We start from the raw sequence: 14975 nt of genomic DNA on the forward strand, positions 1-14975 counted from the left end.
ACCATGTGCTGGACATGCTGGAACCATCTGCTGAAGACACCGGAACCATGTGCCGGACATATCGGAACAGTCTGGCATACATTCCGGGAACCCAATCCAGACATTCTGGAAGGATACGCTGGAAATGCCTGAACCACTCACTGGACACACCTGGACCACCTGCAAGACACCCCCAAAGCACCTCCCAGAGAGGCACTCTCAAACCACCTATTGGACACGTGAGAACCACATTTCAGAAATGCATGGACAACAGGACGGCAATGCCTGGACCATGTGCCAGATGCACCTGGACCAGCTGACAGACACTGCTGAACAACTGCCGGACATGTCGGAAATATCCGCCAGACGTACCAGCACCATCCACCGGAAACACCTGAACCACCTGCCTGACACGCTGGAACCACACGCCAGACATGCAGGAACCAACTGCCGGACACTTCAGAACCATCATGCGGACACTCTGGATCCAACCCCAGATACACCAGAATCGGGACCCAAACATCCCCGAAGCACCAGCCGGATGTGCTGGGACCACGTACAGGAACCACCATAATCACCCACCAGACCCGATGGAACCACCTTCTGGACACGCCAGAAACACCTTCTGGACATGCTGGAACTACCCGCTGGGCACAATGGAACCACCTTTGGACACGCTGGAACCACCACAGGACATGCTGCAACCAACCACTGGACATGACTGATCCACCTGCTGGAAAGCACTGATCCACCTGCCAAACGCAGCTGAACCACTGCCCAGACACGCCGGAACCACCTGCCTGACACCCTGGAACCACCTGACGGATATGGAGGAACCAGGTGTGGGACACTGTGAAACCACCTGCTGGATATGCCAGAACCAGGTGCTGGACACACCAGAACCACCTGCCGGACGAGCCGGAACCACCTGCCAGGCACATCGGAATAACCTTGTGAACATGCAGAAATTACCTGCTGGATATGCTGGAACCGGGTGCCAACAGGGCAGAAACACCTTGCGGATATGTCCAAATCACCTGTCGGATACGCTGAAGCCTCCTGCCAGACACGCTGGAACCATCTGCCAGATACACCAGAAACAGGTCCAGCACAGGCCAGAACAAGGTGCCACACAAGCCTGCAGCTGCTACAGGACCAGCCTGAACCACTTTCCAGACATTCCGGAACCACATGCCGGGCACGTTGGAACCAGGTGCCCTACACTCCAGAACCACAGGCTGGACACGCCTGAACCACTTGTCCAGACTTGCATCAACCAACTGCTGGACATGCCGGAACCACCTGCCAGATACGCCAGAAACAGGTGTCGCACACGCTGGAACCAGGTGCTGGACATGACTGAATCAACTGCTGTACACGACTGAACTACCTACTGGACATGCCGGAACCACCTTCAGGATGCACCGGAACCATGTGGTGGACATGCTGGAACCACCTGCCGAACATGCCAGAGCTGGGTGCTGGACATCCTGCAACCAAAGTCCAGACATTCTGGAAGGACACACTGGACATGCTGAAACAACATGCCAGACCCACCATGGACACCCACCAGACACACACAAAGCACTTCCAAGATAGGCCTGAATCAGATGCTGGACGTGTTCAAACCACCTTTCAAGAACGTCAGAACCACGTTTCAGAAATGCATGGAACACGGGACGGCCATGCCAGGACCAAGAGCCAGATGCAACTGGACCAACTGATAGACATGCTTGAATAACCTGCCGGACACACTGGAACTACCCACCGGAGATACTGGAGCCATCCATTGGAAAAGCCTGAACCACCTGCCTGACATGCTGGAACTAACTGCTGGGCACGTCGGAACCACCATCCAGACACTCTGGAACCACACACTGGAGACTCCAAAAGCAGGTCCTGGGCAGGCTGGAACCACCTGCAGGAACCGGCAGAATCACCCGCCAGACATGGCAGACCCACCTTCTGGAAACGTGAGAACCACCAGTTGGCACAATGGAAACACCTTCTTGACATGCTGGAACCACCCCTGGATATGCTGCAACCAACCACTGGACATGACTGATCCACCTGCTGGACAGCACTGGTCCACTTGCCAAACATGGCTGAACCACCGGCCGGACACACCGGAACCACCTGCCAGACACCCCGGAAACACCTGCCTGACACGCTGGAACCACCTGTTGGATAAGGTGAAACCAGGTGCCGGAAACTGTAAAACCACCTGCTGGATACACCAGAAGCAGATGCTGAACACACCACAACCACCTGCCGGACATGCTGGAACCACCTGCCAGACACACCAGAACAACCTGCTGGACACGCCAAAATCACCTGCTGGATATGCCAGAACCAGGTCCTGAATACACCAGAACCAACTTCTGCACAGGCCGGAAAAACATGCCATATATGCTGAAATCAACTGCCAGAGATGCAGGAACCAGCACCCAGACATGCCTAAACCACCACCCAACATGACGGAATCACGTCCCGGACACGCCATAGCCACCTGCCAGACATGCTGGAATCACCCGCCAGAAATGTGGGAAACAACTGCCGGACACCCCAGAAGCACCTGCCAGACACATGGGAACCACCACACAGACACACCAGAACCACCAGCCACACATGCCAGAACCAACTGCTGGACACCCTGGAAGCACCCACTGGAAACGGTGGAACTACCTTCCTAATGTAACAGAACCACTTGCCAGACACACCTGAACCACCTGCCAGACGCACCGGAACCACCTGTTGGATATGCCAGAACCAGTTGCTGGACACGGCAGAACCTGGTGCCCTAAGGTCAGAACCACCTGTTGGACATGCCCGAAACACTTGCCAGACTTGCGTGTACCAACTGCCAGACAAGCCTGAATTGCCTCCCAGATACGCTAGAAAAAGGTGTCGCACACACCGAAACCAGGTGCCGGACATGACTGAACCACCTGCTGGACACCCTGGAGCCACCTAACTGGATACGCCAGAAACAGTTGTCGCACATGCCGGAACCAGGTCCTGGACACGACTGAACCAAGTGATGGACAGCCTGAACCACCTGATGAACTTGTCGTAACCAACTTTAGGATGCGCTGGAACCATCTGGTGGACATGCTGGAACCACCTGCCAAACATGCCAGAGCCAGGTGCCAGACACGCTGGAACTGCCTGCTGGACATGCTGGAACCCCAGGCCAGACATACTCGAAGGACACGCTGGCCATGCCGAACCGCTTCCTGGATACACCTGGACCACCTGCTGGACACCCCCAAAGCACCTCCCAGAGAGGACTGAATCACATTCTGGACACGCCCAAACCATCATTCGGACACGTCAGAACCACGTTTCAGAAATGCCTGGGACGGCCATGCCTGGACCATGTGCCAGATGCACCTCGACCAGCTGACAGACACGCCTGAACCACCTGCCAGACACAACGGAACAACCTTCTGGATACGCTGCAACCACCCCTGGATATGCTGCAACTCATCACCAGACACGACTGACCAACCTGCTAGACAGCACTTATACACCCTTGAAACTTGGCGGAATCACCGGCCTGACACCCCAGAACCAACTGCCAGACATGCCAGAATCACTGCTCACATATGGTGGAATCAGGTACCAGATACCCTGAAACCACCTGCTGAATATGCCAGAACCAGTTGCCAGACATGGCGGTAACACCTGCCAGTCACGTCCAAATCACCTGCTGAATACACCAAAACCATCTGCCGGACACACTGGAACCACCTCTTGGATATGCTGGAACCATCTGCCGGTTACGCCAGAAACAGGTTGCACATGCCAGAAGCAGGTGCCGGACAAGCTTGAAGCAGCTGCTGTACTAGCCTGGGCCACCTGCTGGACCAGCGAGGACCACTTTATGGACATTCCGGAACCACATGCCGGGCATGCTGGAACCAGGTGCCTGACACGCCAGAACCACCTGGTGGACACGCCTGAAACAGTAGCCAGGCTTGAGTGAAACACCTGCCAGACACACCGGAACCACCTGCTGGATACGCCAGAAACAGGTGTTGCACAATGCCAGAAGCAGGTGCCAGACATGACTGTACCACCTGCCGAAAAAGACTGAACCAGCTGCTGTACATGATTGAACCACCTGCCAGATATTCCTTAACCACTTCAGGATGCACCAGAACCATCTGGTGGACATGCCGGAATCACCTGCCGAACACACTGGAGCCTGGTGCCAGACACACCCAGACCACCTGCCGGACACCGCAAATCACATGCCGGAAATGCCTGAACCACCTGCCTGACATGCTGGAACCAACTGCCAGACACATCAGAACCACCACAAGGAGACTCTGGAACCACCCACTGGAGATGGCACAATCAGGTCCCAACACGCTGCAAGCACCTGCCGGAGATGCTGGAACCACCTGCGGGAACCGCCAGAATCGGGTTAGTGGTTTCAGCGTGTCCGACTGGTGGTTCCGGCATGCCTGCAGGTTTTTCCAGGACCCAGTTCTGGCATATGCCGCAGGTCATTGTGGTGTGTCCAGCAGGTTGTTCCAGCGTTTCAGGCATGTGGTTCTGGCATATCGGAGAGGTGGTTCTGGCAAGTCTGGCATGTGATTCCAAAGTGTCCATCAAGTGGTTTTGGTGTATCCAGCCGGTGATTTCGGCATGTCAGTGAGGTGGTTCTGGCATGTCCTGCAGGTGCTTCTGGCATGTTCTGGACCTGATTCTCGCGTTTGCAGTGGGTGGTTGCAGAGTGTCCGGATGATGGTTCCAACGTGTCCAGCAGTTGGTTCCAGCGTGTCAGGCAGGTGGGTCACACATGTGCGGCAGGTGGATTCAGCTTGTGCCACAGATGGTTCCGGCGCATCCAGAAGGTGGTTTCAGCATATCCAGCAGAAGGTTCAGTCTTCTCCGGCAGGTGGATCAGTCATGTGGGGCACCTGGTTCTGGCGTATGCTGTGCCTGTTTCTGGCGTATCTGGCAGGTGGCTCTGGCGTGTCTGGCACGTGGTTCCGTTATGTCTGGCACATGGTTCTGGGGTTTCATGCAGGTGATTTCAACGTGACCTGTTAGCTGTCCATGCGTGTCCGACACCTGGTTCTGGCATGTCTGACAGGTAGTTTCAGCGAATCAGGCTCCTGCTTCGGGCATATCCAACAGGTGGTGCCAGCATGTCTGTCAGGTGTTTCCGGTGTGTGAGGCACATGGTTCCTGCGTATCTGGCAACTGATTTGGCCGTGTCAGGCAGGTGGTTCCAGCATGTCTGGCACCTGGTTCTGGCATGTCTTGCAGGTGGTTCAGTCGTGTCCAGCACCTGGTTTTGGTGTGTGCAACACCTGTTTCTGGTGTATCCGGCAGGTGGTTCTCACAAGACTGGCAGGTGGTCCAGGGGTGTCCAGCAGGTGGTTCTCACGTGTCAGGCACCTGGCTCTGGTGTGCCTGGCGTGTGGTTCCAGATTGTCCTTCAAGTGGTTCAGGCTGGTCTAGTATGTGGTCCAGGCATGTCCGTCACCTGGTTCTGGCCTGTGCTGGACCTGTTTCTGGTGTATCCGTCACATGGTTCTGGCATATCTGGCACATGGTTCTGGTGTATTTGGCAGGGGGCTTCAGCGTACTGAGGGCCTGGTTCCGGCATATCTGACAGTTGGTTCCATGGTGCCTGGCAGGTGGTTCCTGTGTGTCTGGCATCTGGTTCCGATACATTCTTAAGGTGGTTCTGGCATGTCCGGCAGGTGGCTACCACATGTCCACGACCTGATTCCATTGTGTCTGGTTGGTACTTTCAGAGTGTCCAGGAGTTGGTTTCAGTGAGTCTGGCATCCGGTTGTAGCATATCTGACAGGTGGTTCTGGCATGCCCGGAATGTGGTTCCAGAGTGTCCATCAAGTAGTTCAGGCATGTCTGGCAGGTGGGTCCGGCACAGCCAGTGTGTGGTACTGATATGTCACTTAGATGGTTCAGCATGTCTGGCAGGTGGTCAGGCATGTCCAGCACCTGGTTCTGGCACATCTGACAGGTGGTTGTGTCATGCCTGGCATGTGGCTCTGGAGTGTCCATGAAGTGGTTCAGGAGTGTCTGGCAGGTGGTTCAGTTTTCTCTCTCAGGTGGTTACAGCAGGTCTGGTTGATGGTATAGGCATGTCATTCAGTTGGTTCCAGTGTTACAGGCATGGGGTTCCTGGGTGTCTGGCATGAGTTTCCGGTATGTCTGGAAGGTGGTTCCGACGTGTTGGGTGGGTGCTTCCACTGTGTCCTGGTGTTGATTCCCAAATGTCTGGTGGGTGATTCCAGTGTTTTGGGAAGGTGGCTACAGTGCATCTGGGCCCAGATTCCATCGTTTCTGGTTGCTGTTTTCAGCGTGTCCAGGTGATGGTTCCGTCATGTCTGGCAGTAGGTTCCTGCATGTCCAGTGGGTGATTCTAACGTGTCCAGCAGGTTGATCTGGCCTTTTACAGAAATTGGTTCTGGCGTATCCAGGACCTGGTTCCAGTGTATCTGGCAGGTGATTTTGGCGTGTCTGGCAGGTTGTTCCGGCGTGTTAGGTTGGTGGTTCTGGCTTGTCAGGCAGGTGTTTGTGGTGTGTCCGACACCTGGTTCTGGCATATTCAGCAGGTGGTTTCAGTGTATCTGGCACCTGGTTGCTGCATATCCAACAGGTGGTTCCGAAGTGTCTGGCAGGTGGTTCCTGTGTGTCTGGCATGTGGGTTTGGTATGTTCAGAAGATGGTTCCGGCGTGTCCGTTGGGTGCTTCTGGCATGTCCAGGAGTTGGTTCTGGTGTGTCAGAGTCATGGTTCCAGCGTGTCTGGCGGGCAGTTCCAGGTTGTTCTTGCATGTCCTCTGGGTGCTTCCTGCAAGTCTGGTTGGTTGTTCTCGCATGTTTGTGTGGTGGCTTGACAGTGTCTGGCAGGTGGTTCCAGCATGCCTATCGGTTTTTCCAGTGTACAAGGGGTCAGGTTCCAGCATATCTGGCAGGTGATTTCAACGTTTCTGGCAGGTGGTTGCAGCATGTCGAGCACATGCTTTTGGCATCTGCAACACCTGTTTCTGGTGTATCAGGCAGGTGGCTCTGGCGTGGCTGGCAAGTGGATCTGTTAGTCTGGGTCATAGTTATGGGGTATCATGCAGGTGATTTGATGTATCCTGTGAGTTGTCCAGGTGCGTGTGACAACTGTTTCTGGCGTGTCTGGAGGGTAGTTTCAGCAAATCAGGCACCTGGTTCCAGTGTATCCAACAGGTGGTCCCAGAATGTCTGGTAGGTGACTCTGGTGTGTGAGGCACATGCTACTGGCCTATCCGGCAGGTGATTTTATCATGTCCAGGAAGTTATTCCAGAGTGTCCGCCATCTCACAGCATTCATGAGCCACACCTGAGCCATGTGTGGGCCATGCGTGACAAAAGCCTGAATGATGTGGCAGCTACATGTGGACCAGTTCTGAACCAAGTGCTAGTAACACTTGAACAACAGGGAGGGCTCACTTGAAGCCCGTGTCAGCAATGCTGGCACAACATGCCTGCAATGCCTGAACAATGTGCCAACCATCCCAGAAACACATGTGAGCCACGCCTGTGCAACACCACAGCCATGCATGAGCCACACCTGAGCCATGTCTGAGCCATGTGTGACAAAAGCCTGAATCATGTGCCAGCCACCTGTGAGCCAGTTTTGTGACATGCCTGTGTCACGTGTGAACCATGGCTGAGCTATTCCTGAACAACGTGTGAGCCATGCTTAAATCACGTGCAAAAATCTCCCCTACCACATGTGACCCACACGAGTCGTGGGTTAGCCACGCCTGAATTACACCTGAACCATGCGTGAGCCACACCTGAGCCATGCAGGAACCACATGTGAGACACCCTTGAACCACATCTGAACCAAATGTGAAACATACACGTTCGATGCTTGAACCACACATGAACCACAGGGGAGCCACATGTGAAACCCAGCTGAGCCGTGAGTTAGCCACGTGCAAGCCATGACTGAGTATGTGGGAGCCACGTTTCAGCAACATGTGAGTCACACCTCTACGGCACGTCACACATGCATGACCACGTCTGCCACACATGGAAAATGAGTGATGAAGGACTGAGTCACGTGTGAGCCACGCCTGAAACATGTGTCAGCCACGCATGATTCACGTGCCAGCCACACCTGAAACACCTGTCAGCCAAGTCTGAACCACGTGTCCAGCCGCACCTGAGCCGTGTGTCAACTGCGACACACCAAGTGTCAGCCACACAGGAATCACGTGCCACTGAGGTTTGAATGAAGCATCACACACCACTGGAACACGTGGTAGAGACACCGGAATCACGTGTCACCCACACTAGACTCACATATGAGCTGCATGGCAGCCACTCCTGCACAAGGTGTGAGACACGCCTGAGTCACGTGTCAGCCACAGCGGAAGCACATGCCACACACATCGGGATGATGTTGGAGCCAAGCATGAGTCACTTTTCAGTCGTTCCTGAGCCACGTGTCAAACACGCCTGAGTCACATGTGAGCCATGGCCGAAGCACATGCCACACAATCCAAAGACCCATTTCGGCCATGCAAAAGTCCAGTTGTGGCCACACCTGAGTCACTTCTCAGGCACGTGTGAACCATGTGTCAGCCACAAGTGAAGCACATGTCAGCCATGCCTGAGCCACGAGGCAACCGCGCCACACCCATGTCTCTGCCACACCCGAATCACATGTCACCGATGCCCAAACCACGAATCACCCACCCCTGAAACACGTGTCAGACACACCTGAAACACACGTCAGCCAAACCAGAACCACGTGGCTGTCACGCCTGTATCAAATGACAGCCACGCCTGAAGCAAGTTCCTGCCACACCTGAACCACATGCTAGACCCACCGGAATCATGTGCCAGACACACGTGAACCCTGAGTGAGCCATGTGCCTACCTTGTGCCAGCGAACCGTGTACAATGAGCCAGCACATCTCACCTTGGTACAGCCTTGCTTGAACAAGCAACATGTCAGCGAATTCTCAGCCACGTGTCTCCAACACTTGAACTGCCAGTCACCCATGCCTGCTCCATGCGCCAGCCACACCAGTACCTCGCACCAGACACACCTGAGCACCATGCCAGCCGTGCCTGAAACACGCATCAGGCACACCTGAACAATGTGCTAGCCCAGCCTGAATCACAAGTCAGCCACAACTAAGTAACATGTGAACCTTGCCTGAGCGACGAGTCTGCCATACCTACACCATGTGCAAGACATGCCTGAGTCATGTATCAGCCACTACTGAAGCACGTGCTAGACACACATGTGAGACAAGCAGCCTGAGTCACGTTGGAACGACCCATGAGTCACGTTGTAGCCACACCTGAGCCACATGTTGCCAACACCCAGCATGTTTAACACATGCCTCAGTCACGTCAGCCATGCCTGAACCACCAGTCCCCCATGCCTGAACCACGCATCAGCCACACCTCAACACAATGCATTCCATGCCTGACACACATGTCAGAAACGCCTGAGTCTCGTGTCAGCCACGCCTGACCCACGTGCCAACAGCCACAGAGCCACATGTGAGCAATGCCAAAGCCATGCCCCAGCCATGCATGGGCCTCACCTGAGACATGTGTTAGCCATGTGTGACACACTCCTGAATCATGTGTCAGCCCCACCTCACCCCGGTCTGAGGGACGCCTGAAGTACGTGTGAGGCATGGCTGAGCCATGGCTGAACCACCTGTGAGCCACGCCTGAATCACGGGTGAAACCCTCCTGAACCATATGAGACCTCCCCACGAGTCATGTGGCAGCTACACCTGAGTTACACCTGACCCAAGTGTGAGCCTCCCTCAACCACGGCCGAACCACATGTGACACACTTGGACTGCGTGTGAACCACATGGGAAAAACGCATGTTGAATGTTTGAACCACACGAGGCACATGTGAGCCGTGCGCTCAACCTGGCAGCACCATGCGTGAGCCACGTGCCAGACACGCCTCAGACATGCATCAGCCACCCCACAGTCATGTTTCCCACACGCCTTACTCACATGTCAGCCACATCTGATGCACCTGCCACCCATGCCGGAAGAGCTTTAGGCATGGCTCACACGTGGTTCAGGCCTAGCTCAGCCGTGGCTGCCACGTGATGCAGACGAAGCACAGAACTGGCTCACATCTGGCTGACACATGATTCAGGTGTGGCCACCACGTGAAACCGGCATGCCTGACATGTCACGCAGGTGTGGTTGCCAGATTATCCACCTGTTGCAGACATGTGGTCATGCGGGTGTGACATGTCGTACAGCTGTGACTAAAAAGTTGCTGAAACGTGGCTCCCACATACTCAGTCATGACTGGCACGTGGCTAACACATGGCTCAGCTGTGTTTCACGTGTGGCTCCCCTGTGATTCGTGTGTGGTCCAAGCATCGAATGTGTGTGTTTCACCTGTGGTTCAGATGTGGTTCAAGGGTGTCTCACATGTGGTTCCTGCATGGATCAGGTGTGGCTCACGCATGGTTCAGGTGTAATTCAGGCGTGGCTAACCCGCGACTCGTGTGGGTCACATGTGGTAGGGGAGATTTTTGCACGTGATTTAGGCATGGCTCACACGTGGTTCAGGCATAGCTCAGCCATGGCTCACACGTGATGCAGGCGTGCCACAGAACTGGCTCACAGGTGGCTGGCACATGATTCAGGATTTTGTCACACATGGCTCAGACATGGCTCAGGTGTGGCTCATGCATGGCTGTGGTGTTGCTCCGGCGTGGCACACACGTGTGTGTGGCATGGTTGGCACGTGGTTCAGTCATGGCAGGCAAGTTGTGCCAGCCTGGCTGACTCGGGCATCAAGTGAGGCCGACCTGTGTTTGAAGACTGACTGGCACGTGGGGCAGGTGTGGCTGGCACTTGGTTCAGGCCTGGCTGGCACGTGACTTCGGCATGGCTGAGACGTGACGCACGCGTGGCTCACACCTTATACAGGCATTTTTGACACATGACTCAGGTGAGGCGGCCACGTGACACACGCGTGCCTTACATGTCACGCATGGGTGGTTCACACATGGTTCGTGCCTGGCCTTCATGTGGTTCAGGGTTGGCTGGGGCATGGTTCCCGCATGGGTGGCAGGTGGTTCAGGTGTGGCTGACAGGTGACTCAGGCATGTGGGAAACATGACTCCGGTGTGGCTGATGCATGTCTGAGGCACGGCTGACACGTGACTCAGGCATTCATGGCACAGCATCCACGCGTGGCAGACACTTGCTTCACATATGCATGACCCGCCATTCATGTGTGGCTCACACGTGACACACAGGTTGCTGACACATGGCTCCCACATACTCAGGCGTGTGTGGCACATGGCTCACGCATGGCGCCGCCTGGTTCCACACGCTGCTCCCATGTGCCTCATGTGTGGTTCAAGCATTCAACATGTGTGCTTCCCACGTGGTTCACATGTGGGCCAAGTGTGTCACACGTGGTTCAGGCATGGTTCAGGGAGGCTCACACATGGTTCAGGTGTGACTCAGGTGTGGCTCCCACATGACTCGTGTGGAGGTCTCATATGGTTCAGGAGGGTTTCACCCGTGATTCAGGCGTGGCTCACAGGTGGTTCAGCCATGGCTCACACGTACTTCAGGCCTCCCTCAGACCGGGGTGAGGTGGGGCTGACACATGATTCGGGAGTGTGACACACATGGCTAACACATGTGTCAGGTGAGGCCCACGCATGTCTGGGGCGTTGCTCCGGCATTGCTCACACGTGGCTCTGTGGCTGTTGGCATGTGGCTCTGGCATGGCTGACACGAGACTCAGGCGTTTCTCACATGTGTGTCAGGCATGGAACGCATTGTGTTGAGGTGTGGCTGATGCGTGGTTCAGGCATGGGGGACTGGTGGTTCAGGCATGGCTGACATGTGACTCAGGCATGTGTGAAACATGCCAGGTGTTGATGCCATGTGGCTCAGGTGTGGCTACAACGTGACTCCTGGGTCGTTCAAACATGACTCAGGCTGCTTGTCTGGCATGTTCTTCAGCCCTGGATCACGTGTGACTCAGGCATGGCTGACATCTGGTTCAGGAGTGGCTGAAACGTGACTCATGTGTGACTCAAAGGTCATGCAGGCGTGTCTACCACGTGGTTTAGTGGTGGCTGCCACGTGACCCAGGCATGGTTGACACGTGACTCAGCTGTGGCTGACACATAATTCAGGCATGCCCTGCACGTGTTGTAGGTGTGGCTGACTCATCGCTCAGGCATGGTTCACACGTGACTTAGTGGTGGCTGACTTGTGATTCAGGCTGGGCTGGCACATTGTGCAGGTGTGCCTGATGCGTGGTTCAGGCAAGGCTGGCATGGGGCTCAGGTGTGTCTGGTGCGAGGTACTGGTGTGGCTGGCGCATGGGGCAGGCATGGGTGACAGGCGGTTCCAGTGTTGGTGACACATGGCTGAGACGTGGCTGACATGTGGCTTAGGTGGGAGTCCAGTGTGGCTGACGTGTGGTGCAGGTGTGGCTGCCTTGTGGTTCCGATGCGGATGGGATTAGTTTCAAGCAAGGCCGTACCCAGGTCGAGAGGCGCTGTCTCGTTGTTCAGGGTTCCCTGGCATTAGGTAGGCACATGGCTCACACGTGCTTCACGCGTGACTGGCACATGATTCCGGTGGGTCTACCATGTGGTTCAGGCGTGGCAGGAAGTTGCTTCAGGCGTGGCTGTCATTTGATACAGGCGTGAGGGCCATGCAGTTCTGGTTTGGCTGACGTGTGTTTCAGGTGTGTCTGACACGTGTTTCAGGGGTGGGTGATTCATGGTTTGGGCATCGGTGACACGTGATTCGGGTGTGGCGGAGACATGGTTGTGGCTCGGTTGCCACATGGCTCAGGCATGGCTGACATGTGCTTCACTTGTGGCTGACACATGATTCAGACGTGCCTGACAAGTGGCTGAGGTGTGGCCACAAAGGGCCTTGTCTGTGGCCGAAATGGGAAACGGGATTGTGTGGCATGTGCTTCAGCCATGGCTCACATATGACTCAGGCGTGTTTGACACGTGGCTCAGGAACGACTGAAAAGTGACTCATGCTTGGCTCCAGCGTCATCCCGATGTGTCTGGCATGTGCTTCCGCTGTGGCGGACACGTGACTCAGCTGTGGCTGACACTGGACTCAGGCGTGTCTCACACCCGGTGCAGGAGTGACTGACAGGCAGCTCATGTGTGAGTCTAGTGTGGGGGACACGTGATTCAGGTGTGTCCGCCACGTGTTCCTGTGGTGTGTGATGCTTCATTCAGACCTCAGTGGCACGTGATTTCTGTGTGGCTGACACTTGGTGTGTCGCAGTTGATGCATGGCTCAGGGGCGGCTGACACGTGGTTCCGATGGTGGTGACAGGTGTTTCAGGTGTGGCTGGCATGTGAATCATGGGTGTCTGACATGTGACTCAGGCATGTCTTGCACGTGGTGTATGTGTGGCTGACTCCTCACTCAGGCGTGGTGAACACGCCCCAGCCATGTGTGGGCCTCACCTGAGACATGTGTTAGCCCTGTGTGACAAACTCCTGAATAATATGTCAGCCACACCTGACCTCTGTCTGAGGGATGCCGGAACGACCTGTCAGCCTTGGCTGAGCCATGGCTGAACCACCTGTTAGCCATGCCTGAATCATGGGTGAAACCCTCCTGAGCCACATGAGACCTCCACACGAGTCATGTGGGAGCCACACCTGAGTCACACCTGAACCATGTGTGAGCCTCCCTGAACCATGCCCGAACCAAGTGTGACACACTTGGACCGTGGGTGTACCACATGTGCAGTACGTATGTTCAATGCTTGAACCACACATGAGGCACATGGAAGCCATGCCTGCAACATGGCTGCGCCATCCGTGAGCCACATGCCAGACACACCTGAGTATGTGGGAGCCACCTTTCAGCAACCTGTGTGTCACGTTTTTGGCAAACATGAACCACAGGTCACCCATATGTGAAGCAAGTGTCTGCCACGCGTGGATACTGTGCGATGAATGCCTTAGTCACGTGTCAGACACAGCAGAGACATGTGTCAGCCACCCCATAGTCATGTTTCACACATGCCTGAGTCACATGTCATCCACGCCTGAACCACCTATTACCCATTCAGGAACCATGCCCCAGCCACCCCTGAACCACCCGAAGGCCAGGCATGAACCATTTGCCAACCACACCTGCGTGACTTGTCAGGCAGTCCTGTGTCACGTGGCTGCCTCACCTGGGTCATGTGTCTTCCACGTCTGAATAACGTGTGAGCCATTACTGAGTCACGTCTCAGCCATAACAATGTCACGTGCCAGCCAGGACTGAACCAAGTGCCAGACACACCTGCACCACATGCCAGTCACACTTGAACCACAGGTCAGCCTCACTTGAAGCCTGTGTCAGCAACGCTGGCACAGCTTGCCTGCCATGCCTGAACCACATGCCAACCATGCCACAGACACTTGTGAGCCACGCCGGAGCAACCCCACAGCCATGCATGAGCCACACCTGAGTCATGTCCAAGCCATTCGTGAGAAAAGCCTGAATCATGTACCAGCCACATGTGATCCAGTTCTGTTGCATGCCTGCATCACTTGTGCACCATGGCTGAGCTATGCTTGAACTGCGTGTGAGCCATGCCTAAATAACGTGTGAAAATCTCCCCTACCACATGTGACCCACACGAGTCGTGGGTTAGCCACGCCTGAAATACACCTGAACCATGTGTGAGCCACACCTGAACCATGCAGTAACCACATGTGACACATTTGGACCGCATGTGAACCACGTTTGAAGCACACATGTTAAATGCTTCAACCACACATGAGGCACATCGGAGGCGTGCCTGCAACATTGCTGAGCCATGCATGACCCAGGTGCCAGACACACCTGAGTATGTGGGAGCCATGTGTCTCTAACGTGTGTGTCATGTGTGAGGCACACATGAATGACATGTCACCCGCATGTGAATCAAATGTCTGCCATGCATGGATACTATGCGATGAATGCC

The sequence above is a fragment of the Equus przewalskii genome, chromosome 6 (assembly GCF_037783145.1).
Source record: "Equus przewalskii isolate Varuska chromosome 6, EquPr2, whole genome shotgun sequence".
In the NCBI taxonomy this organism is placed as follows: domain Eukaryota; kingdom Metazoa; phylum Chordata; class Mammalia; order Perissodactyla; family Equidae; genus Equus; species Equus przewalskii.